General features: G+C 40.7%; 1 protein-coding gene across 7 annotated transcripts in view; it reads right to left on the bottom strand.

The window, feature by feature from the left end:
- Nucleotides 1-15,549, bottom strand: part of LOC133622495 (microtubule-associated protein tau-like) — a 130,619-nt gene that overhangs the window by 67,601 nt on the left and 47,469 nt on the right. For all 7 annotated transcript variants that reach the window (XM_061985299.2, XM_061985301.2, XM_061985302.2 and 4 more), the window contains exon 3: nt 415-469. The gene's annotated coding sequence lies outside the window, so the exon portion shown is untranslated. The remainder of the gene's footprint in view (nt 1-414; nt 470-15,549) is intronic.

Raw genomic sequence — 15,549 nt, 5'->3', positions numbered from 1 at the left:
GGTGATCACATACTTTTTCACAAAAATCATTTCGATACTGATCGGTTGCCGATCAATCGACACATCCCTATTACTGATCCAAGAAGCAGGTTATGTACAAACATGTAATGGATTAATACAGCATCTTTCTAGACACTCTAAGCATTTTACAGTCACACATAATGGTGATAATCTACAGCTGTAGCCATATTTGCCCTGCAGTAGACTGACGGAAACATGGCTGCTAATTCTCCAACCACTACCAAACATACTGTACATTCACATTTATACAACCACAGTGACCAGGACGGGAGCACTTCCTCTCACTCTCTTGAGCCACTCCTGCTCCACATTGACACCAACTCACTTATTTTAACCACAAAAAAAACTCCTGGACTCAGTGGGAACCCGTTTTGTTGATTAAAGTGTGCTTACCAAACTCGAAGAGCTGTTTGCACTGATGGCGTTGGAGGGTCTGCTTGAGGGCGCACTAAGAGCGGGATGGAAAGAAGAGAGAATGCATGTTAGCAAAACTGCAGGCATAGTTGCAATCTAATGAACAAAAGGTATACAGTGGTACCATTGTTTTTGGATGCCCCGTTTTTTGCATGATTGGATTGGATTTGATCGAAAGGTTTGCCCCGGTTTTTTATATACCGTCTCGGTTATCGCACGGCCAAACAACGCGTGCAACAAACTAGTCCGTCTGCCTGCATATCATTGACAAACAAAGAATTCCATATGTTGGTGGCTCAGTCTCTTGCTTTTCTATGTACAACTTGTAGGGAACCAACCATGGGCCAAATAAAGTTGTGAATTGCAGTACAGTATACTGCTGTGCTGCCTCACGCATGTGTGATTGCATCAGTATGTGTTAACAAAGATGTGTGTGTGTGTTTGTGTGTCCTTGGATAGAAACCCTAACACTTAAATACAATTGGTCAAAAACACCATGGAAGTCAAGAAAGAACGATTGGTCTTCAATAACACTGCAAAAACTGAAATCTAAGTAAGATTAAATATCTCAAATAAGGGGGATATTTGCTTATTTTCTGTCTGATTTATTTATTTATTTTATTTATTTTTGTCATAAAGAAATACAATCATGTGTGCTTACAGACTGTATACCTTGCAGACTGTATTGATATATATTGATATATAATGTAGGAACCAGAATATTAATAACAGAAAGAAACAACCCTTTTGTGCGAATGAGTGTGAATGAGTATAAATGAAGGAGGTAGGTTTTTTGGGTTGGTGCACTAATTGTAAGTGTATCTTGTGTTTTTTATGTTGATTTAATACAAAAAAAACAAAAACACATTTATTTAATTTTTTCATTTCTTGTGCGGCCCGGCACCAATCGATCCACGGACCGGTACTGGGCCGCGGCACGCTGGTTGGGGACCACTGTTTTAAACTGCTATATTGTTCAATTTAGGACACTAGTTACATACAGTCGTGGTCAAAAGTTTACATACACTTGTAAAGAACATAATATCATGGCTGTCTTGAGTTTCTAATCATTTCTACAACTCTTATTTTTTTGTGATAGAGTGATTGGAGCACATACTTGTTGGTCACAAAAAACATTCATGAAGTTTGGTTCTTTTATGAATTTATTATGGGTCTAAATTTTAAACCACTCCTCTTGACAAAATTGGTGCAGTTCAGCGAAATTGGTTGGTTTTCTGACTTTGACTTGTTTCTTCAGCATTGCCCACAGGTTTAAGTCAGGACTTTGGGAAGGCCATTCTAAAACCTTAATTCTAGCCTGATTTAGCCATTCTTTTACCACTTTTGACGTGTGTTTGGGGTCATTGTCCTGTTGGAACACCCAACTGCGCCCAAGACCCAACCTCCGGGCTGATGATTTTAGGTTGTCCTGAAGAATTTGGAGGTAATCCTCCTTTTTTCATTGTCCCATTTACTCTCATGGAATGCTAACAACACAGTTAATGGTCGTAGCGGGTTCAGTTAAGTTGACCAAGCTATTGCAGAACAACACAGGCCTGTGGTTTCGGCACATTGAAACCCAGTTCTAACTTAGAGGAATTACACAGAATGTGATCAAGTATTTCCACCTAGTGGCCGTGTTTTAGTGGCCGGGCGGTCATAGCAATGATACGTGGAGGATCCTTCGGGCTATCATTGAGTATTGTAATCTACCGGGTGGAACAAGTATGAAGGTGACTATATTGGTGTTATTTTATGTTTAGAGGGCTCTAATTTTGTTAAAAACCTATTTGCAAGGTCGTAAACAGATTGTTTATGCACATACAGTCATGGTCAAAAGTTGACATACACTTGTGAAGGAAGTAATGTCATGGCTGTCTTGAGTTTCCAATAATTTCTACAACTAATTTTTTTGTGATAGAGTGATCGGTCACAAAAAACATTCATGAAGTTTGGAAATTGGTGCAGTTCAGTTAGCTAAATGTGTTGGTTTTCTGACATTGATTTGTTTCTTCAGCATTGTCTACATGTTTAAGTCAGGACTTTGGCAAGGCCATTCTAAAACCTTAATTCTAGCCTGATTTAGCCATTCTTTTACCACTTTTGACGTGTGTTTGGAGTCATTGTCCTGTTGGAACACCCAACTGCGCCCAAGACCCAACCTCTGTGCTGATGATTTTAGGTTGTCCTGAAGAATTTGGAGGTAATCCTCCTTTTTCCATTGTCCCATTTACTCTCTGTAAAGCACCAGTTCCATTGGCAGCAAAACAGGCCCAGAGCATAATACTACCACCACCATGCTTGACGGTAGGAATTGGTGTTCCTGGGATTAAAGGCCAACATATTGCTGGGTATTGTGGCCAAACAGCTCAATTTTTGTTTCATCTGACCACAGAACTTTCCTCCAGAAGGTCTTATCTTTGTCCATGTGATGTCAGATGAAACAAAAAATTGAGCTGTAAACTTTTGATTACAACTGTATGTCTATTCTTACTTGGAAAATGATTAAAGAGAAGGAGTGATGCTAATTTACGAAGATTTGACAGCAAATGGACAATCGGCTAACTTGGCTAAAGATTACTTTCAAAGCTTATCGATCACACTGAGGCACAGATAAACACTGGACGGCAAGGATTATAATGACAAAAAACACACCTGCCAACTGCGCAGAATCAAATTGTGAGTTGTTTTGATCATTTGAAAAGTGCTTTAAAACAGCCCATGATTTAAAGATTGGGACACACTTCTGGGAGGGATGAGTCTGCCTACAGAAATGAAGTGGAGCGGCTGACTGGGTGGTGCAGGGAAAACAACCTGGTCCTTAACACCACCAAGACGAAGGAGCTCATCATGGATTTCCGGAAGAAAAAAACGATAAACATCCAACCACTGTACATCAACGGGGACTATGTGGAAAGGGTTCTGGGGATCCAGGTCGAAAAAGACCTGTCGTGGAGTATGAACACCTCAGGGACCATCAAAAAGGCACAGCAGAGACTTTACTGTCTGCACTGCAAAAAAGTCAGTGTTCAAAAACAAGAAAAAAAATACAAAAATTAGGGGTATTTTACTTGAACTAAGCAAAATTATCTGCCAATAGAACAAGAAAATTCGGCTTGTCAAGACTTTCCAAACAAGTAAAATTAGCTAACCTCAATGAACCCAAAATACCTTAAAAAAGTATATTCTCACTAATAACAAGTGCACTTTTCTTGGTAGAAAAAAAAGAGACCTTTTTGCTCAATATGTTGAAAAATATTCTTAAATTAAGTAAATGCTAGTGCCATTATCTTGACATAATGATATGCGCTCCGCATCCTGATTTTTTTTTTTCATGCTTGAAGTAAGAAATTATTACTTTAAAAAAGTAGTTTTATACTTGTGAGTGTTGATGACACAGCTTTGCAACAGTTAATATTCTAGTTTCAAGCATGTTTTTCTCAATATAGGTCATAAAATCTCAGCAACAAGCTGTAATATCTTACTGAGATCATTTAGGACCAAAACCCCTAAAACAAGTAAAACACTAACATAAAATCTGCTTAGTGGGAAGAATTATCTTATCGGACAGAAAATAAGCAAATATCACCCTTATTTGAGATATTTAATCTTACTTAGTTTTCAGTTTTTGCAGTGCACTTGCACGTTCTGTAGGGACTTTTTTAGGGATGTCCTGCAAGGATGTCAGAAAAGGGAAAGGACTGCTCATGCATCTTTGGCAAATAAGAAAAAGAGGTCAAACAGGAAGTAATATCTCACCCAAGTATGACAGTCACTGACTCTTGCTTACTATGAAATCCATTATAATAGACTAATGATCTTTTTCAGGAACTTGTAATCTCTAAACCGAAGACTTGTTGTCTGATAACATGCCTAGGCAGCTCTGCAGTAACTCCAAAGCACCTCTTTTTAAGTTTCTCGTCATGCTGGAGGGTTTGAAAGTGCATGACTACAAGGTTAAACAAACACGCGCTTCCTCTCCTGTCCCTGGGAAGGAAGAACGCTCTCCATCTCGACATCAGTTTTGACCTCCTGTAGGAGCCGAGGGCCAGAGAAGCAGCATGAGGAGACATAGGGGGGGCATAAAGGGGGCGGATAGTGGGGATCTGACCTAATCCGCAGATTTGACTTCATCATCTGAGACGCAGGAAATGAATCTGAGCAGCTTGATAAACCTCGCCTGCCAACAGGCAGAAGCAGTCTGTGTGCTGCTAGCAGAGATTTTTAATTTGTGCACTGCTCCAAATCCTGATTTAAAACCAAACATATGTGTGATGATATCAAATCATTCTAGTAAAAACACTGCACTGCAAAAACTGAAATCTAAGTAAGATTAAATATCTCAAATAAAGGTGATATATGCTTATTTTCTGTCTGATAAGATAATTCTTCTCACTCGACAGAGGACGCCATCTCCTCTGCACTCCACCTGAGCTTAGAAGATCTGGAAGGAAAGGACACACACGTGCGGATGTTGTTCCTAGACTTCAGCTCAGCATTCAACACCATCATCCCGCAGCACTTGGTGAGCAAACTGGTCCCCCTTGGATTCAGTACCCCACTTTGCAACTGGCTGCTTGACTTCCTCACAGACAGACCCCAATCTGTGAGAGTGGGCAACAACACCTCCAGTGCCATCTCCCTGAGCACCGGCTCCCCCCAGGGCTGCGTCCTGAGTCCGCTGCTGTTCACGTTGATGACTCATGACTGCTGCGTCAGGTCCACTACTAACCACATTGTGAAGTATGCGGACGACACGACAGTAGTGGGCCTCATCCGTGACTACAGGGAAGAGGTGAAACATCTGGTTGACTGGTGCAGAACCAACAACCTGGTCCTGAATGTCAACAAGACCAAGGAGATCATCATTGACTTCAGGAAGCACCAGTCCAGCCACGCTCCATTCTACATCAACGGCACACCGGTGGAGATAGTAAGCAGCACCAAGATCCTGGGGGTGCAGATAACTGACAATATAACCTGGTCCCTACACACCGGAGCTCTTGTAAAAAGAGCTCAGCAGCGCATGCACTTTTTGCGTCGGATGAAAAGAGCACAGCTCCCTCCCCCCATTCTCAGCACATTCTACAGAGGCACTATAGAGAGCCTGCTGACCAACAGCATCTCTGTCTGGACTGGAGCCTGCAGTGCCTCAGACTGTAAGTCTCTCCAGAGAGTGGTGAGGACGGCAGAAAATATCATCAGGACTCCTCTTCCTCCTATCCAGGAGATCGCAAAAATCTGCAAAGACTCCTCCCACCCCCACCAAGGACTGTTTTCACTGCTGGACTCTAGAAAGAGGTTCCGCAGCATCCGAAGCAGAACCTCCAGGTTCTGTAACAGCTCTTCCCTTAGGCCGTAAGACTCTTGAACGCATCATAATTAAATTATCCCCTCAACTCCCCCCAAAATGGATTATCTCGCTGGAATAAAAAAGACAATATAACATACATCCATAAATGTGGACGCATGTGAAAAAGTGCAATATATTTATCTGTACAGTAATCTATTTATTTATATATATTTATATATATTTATTATATATATATATATATATATATATATATATATATATATATATATATATATATATATATATATATATATATTATTTATATATATATATATATACAAATATATGTTATTTATATATATTTATTTATTTATATATACACCTTATTGCTTTTTTATCCTGCACGACCATGAGCTTATGTAACGAAATTTCGTTCTTATCTGTGCTGTAAAGTTCAAATTTGAATGACAATAAAAAGAAAGTCTAAGTCTAACTAAGCAGATTTTATGTTAGAGTCTTTTACTTGTTTTAGAGGTTTTGGTTAGAGATTATCGGCCGATAAATGCTTTAAAATGTAATATCGGAAATGATCGGTATCGTTTTTTTTTTATTATCGGTATCGTTTTTTTTTGTTTTTGTTTTTTAAATCAACATAAAAAACACAAGATACACTTACAATTAGTGCACCAACCCAAAAAACCTCATTCACACAAAAGGGTTGTTTCTTTCTGTTATTAATATTCTGGTTCCTACATTATATATCAATATATATCAATACAGTCTGCAAGGGATACAGTCCGTAAGCACACATGATTGTGCGTGCTGCTGGTCCACTAATAGTACTAACCTTTAACAGTTAATTTTACTCATTTTCATTAATTACTAGTTTCTACGTAACTGTTTTTATATTGTTTTACTTTCTTTTTTATTCAAGAAAATGTTTTTAATTTATTTGTCTTATTTTATTCAATTATTTTTTTTAAAAAGGACCTTATCTTCACCATATTTGGTTGTCCAAATTAGGCATAATAATGTGTTAATTCCACGACTGTATATATCGGTATCGGTTGATATCGGTATCGGTAATTAAGAGTTGGACAATATCGGATATCGGCAAAAAAGCCATTATCGGACATTCCTACTTTTGGTCCTAAATGATCTCAGTAAGATATTACAGCTCGTTGCTGAGATGTTATGACCTATATTGAGTAAAACATGCTTGAAACTAGAATATCAACTGTTGCAAAGCTGTGTCATCAACACTCACAAGTATAAAACTACTTTTTTTAAAGTAATAATTTCTTACTTCAAGCATGAAAAAATCATGATGCCGAGCGCATATCATTATGTCAAGATAATGGCACTAGCATTTACTTAATTTAAGAATATTTTTCAACATATTGAGCAAAAAGGTCTCTTTTTTTTTCTACCAAGAAAAGTGCACTTGTTATTAGTGAGAATATACTTATTTTAAGCTATTTTTGGGTTCATTGAGGCTAGCTAATTTTACTTGTTTTGGAAAGTCTTGACAAGCCAAATTTTCTTGTTCTATTGGCAGATAATTTTGCTTAGTTCAAATAAAAATACCCCTCATTTTTGTATTTTTTTTTCTTGTTTTTGAGCACTGACTTTTTGCAGTGTGCACAGTATTAATGTGACGGCGTCTTTAGAAAGGCAGACAAGTTTTAGGCATCGCTTCCTCCGCCCCATCATGCCTTTCTCTCCGAGTTGTACCTGTCAGACTGCTTTAGAAGCCATCAATCATCACCGGCCAACACGCACCTGAGGGCTTTCAGATTAAGTTGAAGGTGAAATTGCCTGGACGCACCTTTGCACCCCAGCATAACGCATTTACGTTAACCATTAATTATTCAAACAAAGGCCCTGTACACACGAGGCGGCGCTTCCTTTTTTCTTGCTCTGGATTTTGGCTTGGTGACTATCTGTGCTGTGTAAACATTCAACATTTACCCTGATGCAGCGGTGAGAGCTCAAGTTTCAATGCAATTCAAATAAAAGCTGGCGGTGTCTTAACAGTTAATTCATCTGTTCATTTGGGATAGGCAATAACGCAATATAAATATATTGCAGCCTCCTGTGATAACGATATACACTATATTGCCAAAAATATTTGGCCACCAGCCTTGACTCACATATGAACTTGAAGTGCCATCCCATTCCTAACCCATAGCTTTCAATATGATGTCGGTCCACCTTTTGCAGCTATTACAGCTTCAACGTATCTGGGAAGGCTGTCCACAAGGTTGTGGAGTGTGTTTGTGGGAATGTTCGACCATTCTTCCAAAAGTGCATTGGTGAGGTCACACACTGATGTTGGTCGAGAAGGCCTGGCTCTCAGTCTTCGTTCTAATTCATCCCAAAGGCGTTCTATCGGGTTCAGGTCAGGACTCTGTGCAGGCCAGTCAAGTTCATCCACACCAGACTCTGTCATCCATGTCTTTATGGACATTGCTTTGTGCACTGGTGCACAGTCATGTTGGAAGAGGAAGGGGCCCGCTCTAAACTATTCCCATAAGGTTGGGAGCATGGAATTGTCCAAAATGTTTTGGTATCCTGGAACATTCAAAGTTCCTTTCACTGGAACTAAGGGGCCAAACCCAACTCCTGAAAAACAACCCCACACCATAATTCCTCCTCCACCAAATTTCACACTTGGCACAATGCAGTCCGAAAATGTACCGTTATCCTGGCAACCTCCAAACCCAGACTCGTCCATCAGATTGCCAGATGGAAAAGCGTGATTCATCACTCCAGAGAAGGCGTCTCCACTGCTCTAGAGTCCAGTGGTGACGTGCTTTACACCACTGCATCCGACTCTTGGACTTGGTGATGTATGGCTTAGATGCAGCTGCTCGGCCATGGAAACCCATTACATGAAGCTCTCTGCGTACTGTACGTGGGCTATTTGGAAGGTCACATGAAGTTTGGAGCTCTGTAGCAAATGACTGTGCAGAAAGTCTTTGCATTATGCTGACCCCTCTCTGTCAGTTTACGTGGCCTACCACTTGGTGGCTGAGTTGCTGTTGTTCCCAAACTCTTCCATTTTCTGATAATAAAGCCGACAGTTGACTTTGGAATATTTAGGAGCGAGGAAATTTGTTGCACAGGTGGCATCCTATGACAGTTCCACGCTGGAAATCCCTGAGCTTCTGAGAGCGGCCCATTCTTTCACAAATGTTTGTAGAAACAGTCTCCATGCCTAAGTGCTTGATTTTATACACCTGTGGCCGGGTCAAGTGATTAGGACACCTGATTCTGATCATTTGGATGGGTGGCCAAATACTTTTGGCAATATAGTGTATATGTGCAGAAAGCCAATAAACTGAAATGGAAGGTCTTCCCCTTTCAAATATGCAAGCCTCCAACACCTGCATTCAACTTTACAATGCAAATATCCTCGTGACTGACAGCAAAAAGCAGCGATGTTGACACCAAAACAACATCCCTTCCCTGCAGCGGGCTTCACTCTGTGACAGTCACGCTTGATTCACCGTCACCCGCGCTGAGAACCCACCAGCAAATCGGCTGCTACCCGCCAAGGGCCCGCATGCCATCACCGACCTCTCACAACGTCACTCCGGTTGCACAAAGCAAAGCAAGACAATTCGGTAGACCAGCTTTGCTGTTGGCCAGGTCTCCAGGAGATGCACGAACAGAAGTATTGGGACACAGCATAAAGTGGGAAAAAGGAAGACTATGGAGTTGGTCTCCCCTTGGCTGCTTCAGGTTCCGCAATTCTGGGTAGAGTTTCTACAAGATTTAGATTGTTTATTCAGAAGAACATTTCTGAGGTCAGGTCACTGGCTTAAAAATCTGTGTTGTACTTCATTACAAACCCTAATGATTCATATTGTGTTTTGTTTTGTATTCACAGCGTGAATAGGTTCTAGACCAGGCCTGGGCAATTATTTTGACTCAGAGAAAAAAATGTGTCTGGGGGCCGGTATATCTATTTTTAGGAACACTAACACAAAACCTCACAATAATGTCTGATTGAATGCTAAAAACGTCATGACAGACCGACTTAAAAAACGTAATGGAATTTTACATTTTTCTATGAAGGATAAAACACTGAATATTGACAACATATGAACGTCACACCACTTTTCGATCGACATATTTTACAATCAAGGGAAACGCATCAAAAAGGCAACAAACAGTGAAATATGAGCGCGAAGGGTACAAAATAAACCCACCTACAATCTGATATATCACTAAGCTTTAGAACTTTGTTGTGAAAATCTCCTTCCGCGTCTGTGGAAACGCTTCCCGCCCACACTGCCATGACATCACATGACCATAGTAACTAATTAGATTACCATAGTAACTGGTATGGTCCTGGGTATGACGTTAAACTACATCCAGGGATGAGATTGGAGGTTGTGTGTGGGGTTAGTGAGTACCAACTAATGTCTATAAAATGCACACAAAGAACCGTTTGCACCTTCTCTTGTGACTGGCGGGCGGTCAGTGCCATAAAGCTGAGCGGGTCCCTGGGTAATTGGGGCGCGGACAACCAACAGGACAGACTAAGTTCAACAGCCCAGTAAGGCAATTAGTCTAGGAGAAGGATCTCTCATATAAAATACCCCTTCCAACCCGCACCAAGCCAGCGTGGAAGGTGTAGGCTAATAACCAGCATGAAAATTACGCCAAGAAGACGGCCCCCAGTCCCCAGCAGTTCCAGAGGGAACAGTGCAGTGGCAGAGAGCAGCTAGAGATCGTTCACTATGGCAGAAACATGCTGAGGCTTTCGTCCAGCAGTGGACTGACAACGGCTGATGATGAGTAACTAGTATATCATCCATAAGCGCAGATTCCAACCATTGAAATACTTAGTATAGTTCAAGACTTACGGTCGTTAGAAAACATCACTGCACATCATAATAACAGCTACAGTTTCCATCTTAAAGATCTAAAAAAATTATTTGCGAATGTCCGGCGGGCCAGATTGAAAAGCTTAACGGGCCGCATGTGGCCCCCGGGCCTTAATTTGCCCAGGTCTGTTCTAGACTCTCGCGACTCCGAAAGGGACAAGCGGTAGAAAATGGATGGATGGATGCTTTCTTCCCATGTTTGAGCTACCAGCACATAGCGTAGCAATGAGGGCCATCTGGACGGAATGAATAGGAAAACACTAGATCAGAGGTCTTCTATGGGGGGGGGGGCCTTAAAATCCATCCATCCATCCATTTTCTACCGCTTGTCCCTTTCGGGGTCGCTGGAGCCTATCTCAGCTGCATTCGAGCGATAGGCGGGGTACACCCTGGACAAGTCTCCACCTCATCACAGGGCCAACACAGATAGACAGACAACATTCACACACTAGGTATATATATATTTTATTTTTTATATTTTTTTGCGTAACACATTTAGTTACTCTACTGCAAATGCAGCATGGCCAATTATATAAATTGGACAATTGTGTCAATACCCATCCCGCAAACCACCACAGTCACCTATAAAGATGAGTATTAGAGGTATTGAATCAATATTCAGTTTTTTAGCATTTTTACAAATACCTTATTTTCCGCCAAGTTGTTACAATGTTACATTTTTATACCAATTACAAACTCCAGGAATGAATCCTGACAATGCTTGGTTAATTACACTTTTAAAAAACTGTACATTAACCCCGCAAATCCATCCAGAAATTTAAATGTCTTGGAATAACTATCAATATTTATCCAACCAGTGGCGATTGTACTGAGACTGCAAGAGGAAACTCAGCTAAAATGTAAAAAAAATATATAAGTGGTCAAATATGTACTTTTGTGTTTACATTTCGTTGACTAAATATGGTCGAGAAATTGTTAAAGGGGAACTGCACTTTTTGGGGAATTCTGCCTATCGTTCACAATCATTATGAAAAACATGACGTCTTTTTTTTTTTAATGCATTCTGAATATTAAATAAATGTAAATAAAAGTCCGCTTATAGACAAGCCAATGGGGCGCTCTACTATTCCGCCCATAAAATTCGATATATAACCATTCAAAAATACTCCATTGCCATTCCATGACTTGAACATTCACCAAGTATTAGTGATGTTGTTATTATAAGCACTAACGCAGACAAACTATTTATAGCGGCGACATGATCCCTTCCGCGTGTCCCTATGTTTACATCATCTAGTGGTCTGCTGATTTCTCGCTTCCCTGCTCCCTTTAAGTTTATTGTAGATCATAAATAATGCCTCTCACCTGAAAAGTAGATGGCTGAGAATATAATCTGACAAGTTGGGACACTTGACAACCATTTAGGACCCGAAAATGGCAAGAACAACACGAACATCCAAGCAGTCGGCACCCTAATGACAGCAGACCTTGTACAGTAAGTGCTGTTTTATTATGTTTGTTGGCTCTCATAAAGTCTGCAGTGAGCAGAAATCAGTGATGAAGAAAAACTAAGCTAATGTCGTGATGCATTTTTGAAATTAATGCGCCGCGTATGCTTAAAATCATCTGACCACAGAACTTTCCCCCACAAGGTTTTATATTTGTCCATGTGATGTCAGATGAAACAAAAATTGAGCTGTTTGGCCACAATACCCAGCAATATGTTTGGAGGAGTAAAGGTAAGGCCTTTAATCCCAGGAACACCATTCCTACCGTCAAGCATGGTGGTGGTAGTATTATGCTCTGGGCCTGTTTTGCTGCCAATGGAACTGCTGCTTTACAGAGAGTAAATGGGACAATGAAAAAGGAGGATTACCTCCAAATTCTTCAGGACAACCTAAAATCATCAACCCGAAGGTTGGGTCTTGGGCGCAGTTGGGTGTTCCAACAGGACAATGACCCCAAACACACGTCAAAAGTTGGAAAGGAATGGCTAAATCAGGCTAGAATTAAGGTTTTAGAATGGCCTTCCTAAAGTCCTGACTTAAACGTGTGGACAATGCTGAAGAAACAAGTCCATGTCAGAAAATCAACACATTTAGCTGAACTGCACTTATTTTGTCAAGAGGATTGGTCAAAAATTCAACCAGAAGCTTGTGGATGGCTTATTGCAGTGAAACTTCCCAAGGGACATGTAAGCAAATATTAACATTGCTGTATGTATACTTTAGACCCAGCAGATTTGGTCACATTTTCCGTAGACCCATAATAAATTCATAAAATAACCAAACTTCATGAAAGTTTTTGTGAGCAACAAGTATGTGCTCCAATCACTCTATCACAAAAAAATAAGAGTTGTAGAAATTATTGGAAACTCAAGACAGCCATGACATTATGTTCTTTACAAGTGTATGTCAACTTTTGACCATGACTGTATATAAAACCCTAATGGAGGTGTTTAGGTGTTTTTTAGGGGCTCTAAAGGCAGAATAGGCTCCATTGTAAGCAGACTTTTGATCGAATTTATTTAATATTTAGAATGCATTAAAAAAAACTCAATTTGTCAACGTGTCTTTCTTAATGATTGTGAACGATAGGCAAAGTTCCAAAAAAAAGTGCAGTTCCCCTTTAAAGTCAGTGGTAAATTTTAAATGTGCTTTATAAATAAAGTTGATTTGATTTGATTTTAAAGAACCCTGCACTAGATCGTTCCCACCGCCTGTCTGTCACTCCTAATTAGATCGTCTCTTTTTTGGTTACGTCATGCTAATTTCCTGTGAGAGTTTTTGTCTATGTAAGGCATGGTAACCACTTTTATTTTTTATTTTTTTTACAGACGGCTGCATACTAAACTAGGAAAGCACTCAGAGAGTGCAGCCCTCCGCCAGGCTTTATCAACAAATAGCGAGGAATCTTATCAACAAATCCTAAATTCAGACGATGATTCGTGTCATCTCCAAAATCAAATCACCTGCTTTGTATACCACTTCTGACATTTCCTGAAAGTTTCATCAATAACCTTTTGCTTTAAAGGCCTACTGAAACCCACTACTACCGACCACGCAGTCTGATAGTTTATATATCAATGATGAAATCTTAACATTGCAACACATACCAATACGGCCGGGTTAGCTTACTAAAGTGCAATTTTAAATTTTGCGCGAAATATCCTGCTGAAAACGTCTCAGTATGATGACGCCTGTGCGTGACGTCACGGATTGTAGAGGACATTTTGGGACAGCATGGTGGCCAGCTATTAAGTCGTCTGTTTTTATCGCAAAATTCCACAGTATTCTGGACATCTGTGTTGGTGAATCTTTTGCAATTTGTTCAATGAACAATGGAGACGGCAAAGAAGAAAGCTGTAGGTGGGAAGCGGTGTATTGCGGCAGGTGTTGTGCCGGATAACGCACCCCCGCCGTAGAATGCACCCCTTGACTGTTGTGCCGGATAACACAGCCGGTGTTTCATTGTTTACATTCCCGGAAGATGACAGTCAAGCTTTACCATTGGCCTGTGGATAACTGGGACAACAGAGACTCTTACCAGGAGGACTTTGAGTTGGATGCGCAGACGCGGTACCGTGAGTACGCATACAGCTGCGGCTTCCAAACATTTGATCGCTTGCCCGTACGTGTGTGTCGCTATGTGCATGTCACGTACGTAACTTTGGGGATTTGGGGGAAATATATGTGCTGTATAAACTTTAGGGAGGTGAACGGTGCTTTGGGCTGTGGGATTGAGTGTGTTGTGCAGGTGTTTGAGTTGTATTGGCGGGTTATATGGACGGGAGGGGGGAGGTGTTTGTTATGCGGGATTAATTTGTGGCATATTAAATATAAGCCTGGTTGTGTTGTGGCTAATAGAGTATATATATGTCTTGTGTTTATTTACTGTTTTAGTCATTCCCAGCTGAATATCAGGTCCCACCCGCCTCTCACAGCATCTTCCCTATCTGAATCGCTCCCACTGCCCTCTAGTCCTTCACTCTCACTTTCCTCATCCACAAATCTTTCATCCTCGCTCAAATTAATGGGGAAATCGCCGCTTTCTCGGTCCGAATCGCTCTCGCTGCTGGTGGCCATGATTGTAAACAATGTGCAGATGTGAGGAGCTCCACAACCTGTGACGTCACGCTACTCGTCTGCTACTTCCGGTACAGGCAAGGCTTTTTTATCAGCGACCAAAAGTTGCAAAGTTTATCGTCGATGTTCTCTACTAAATCCTTTCAGCAAAAATATGGCAATATCGCGAAATGATCAAGTATGACACATAGAATGGACCTGCTATCCCCGTTTAAATAAGAAAATCGCATTTCAGTAGGCCTTTAAGGCAGTGGTTCTGAACCTGGGTTTGATCGAACCCTAGGGGTTCGGGAGGTCGGCCTCAGGGGTTCGGCGGAGCCTCCGCCACGGAGGTAAAGACACATCCGACTTATCGTGTAAATAAAAACTTCTCCCTATCAGTGTATTATGGATACCCCCAAACAATGTTCCCTGTAATTTTCCATCTGATTTGCAGGTTGTTTAATTGATCGATTGAAACATTTACTAGCAGATTGCAAAGGAAGAGAATACATTATATGAAACAGTACAGTTTACACAGTACAGTACATATTCCGTACAATTGACCACTAAATGGTAACACCCGAATACGTTTTTCAACTTGTTTAAGTCGGGGTCCACGTCAATCAATTCATGGTAATGTGTGTAAAGTGTGTATTTTGTTGTGAGTTCATGCACTGTGTTGGTTTTGTTCTTTGAACAAGGTGATGTTCATGCACGGTTCATTTTGTGCACCAGTAAAAAAACATAACTTTTTCTTGAATTTGAGAAAAATAAAAATGTTTATTTTTAACTAAAGAAGGGTTCGGTGAATGCGCATATGAAACTGGTGGGGTTCGGTACCTCCAACAAGGTTAAGAACCACTGCTTTAAGGTCCAGCCTGTCACAAATGGTTAC

The sequence above is a fragment of the Nerophis lumbriciformis genome, linkage group LG23 (genome assembly GCF_033978685.3).
Source record: "Nerophis lumbriciformis linkage group LG23, RoL_Nlum_v2.1, whole genome shotgun sequence".
Classification (NCBI taxonomy): Eukaryota; Metazoa; Chordata; class Actinopteri; order Syngnathiformes; family Syngnathidae; genus Nerophis; species Nerophis lumbriciformis.
The sequence above is the reverse complement of the archived record's forward strand: the minus strand, read 5'-3'. Positions and strand labels throughout refer to the sequence as shown.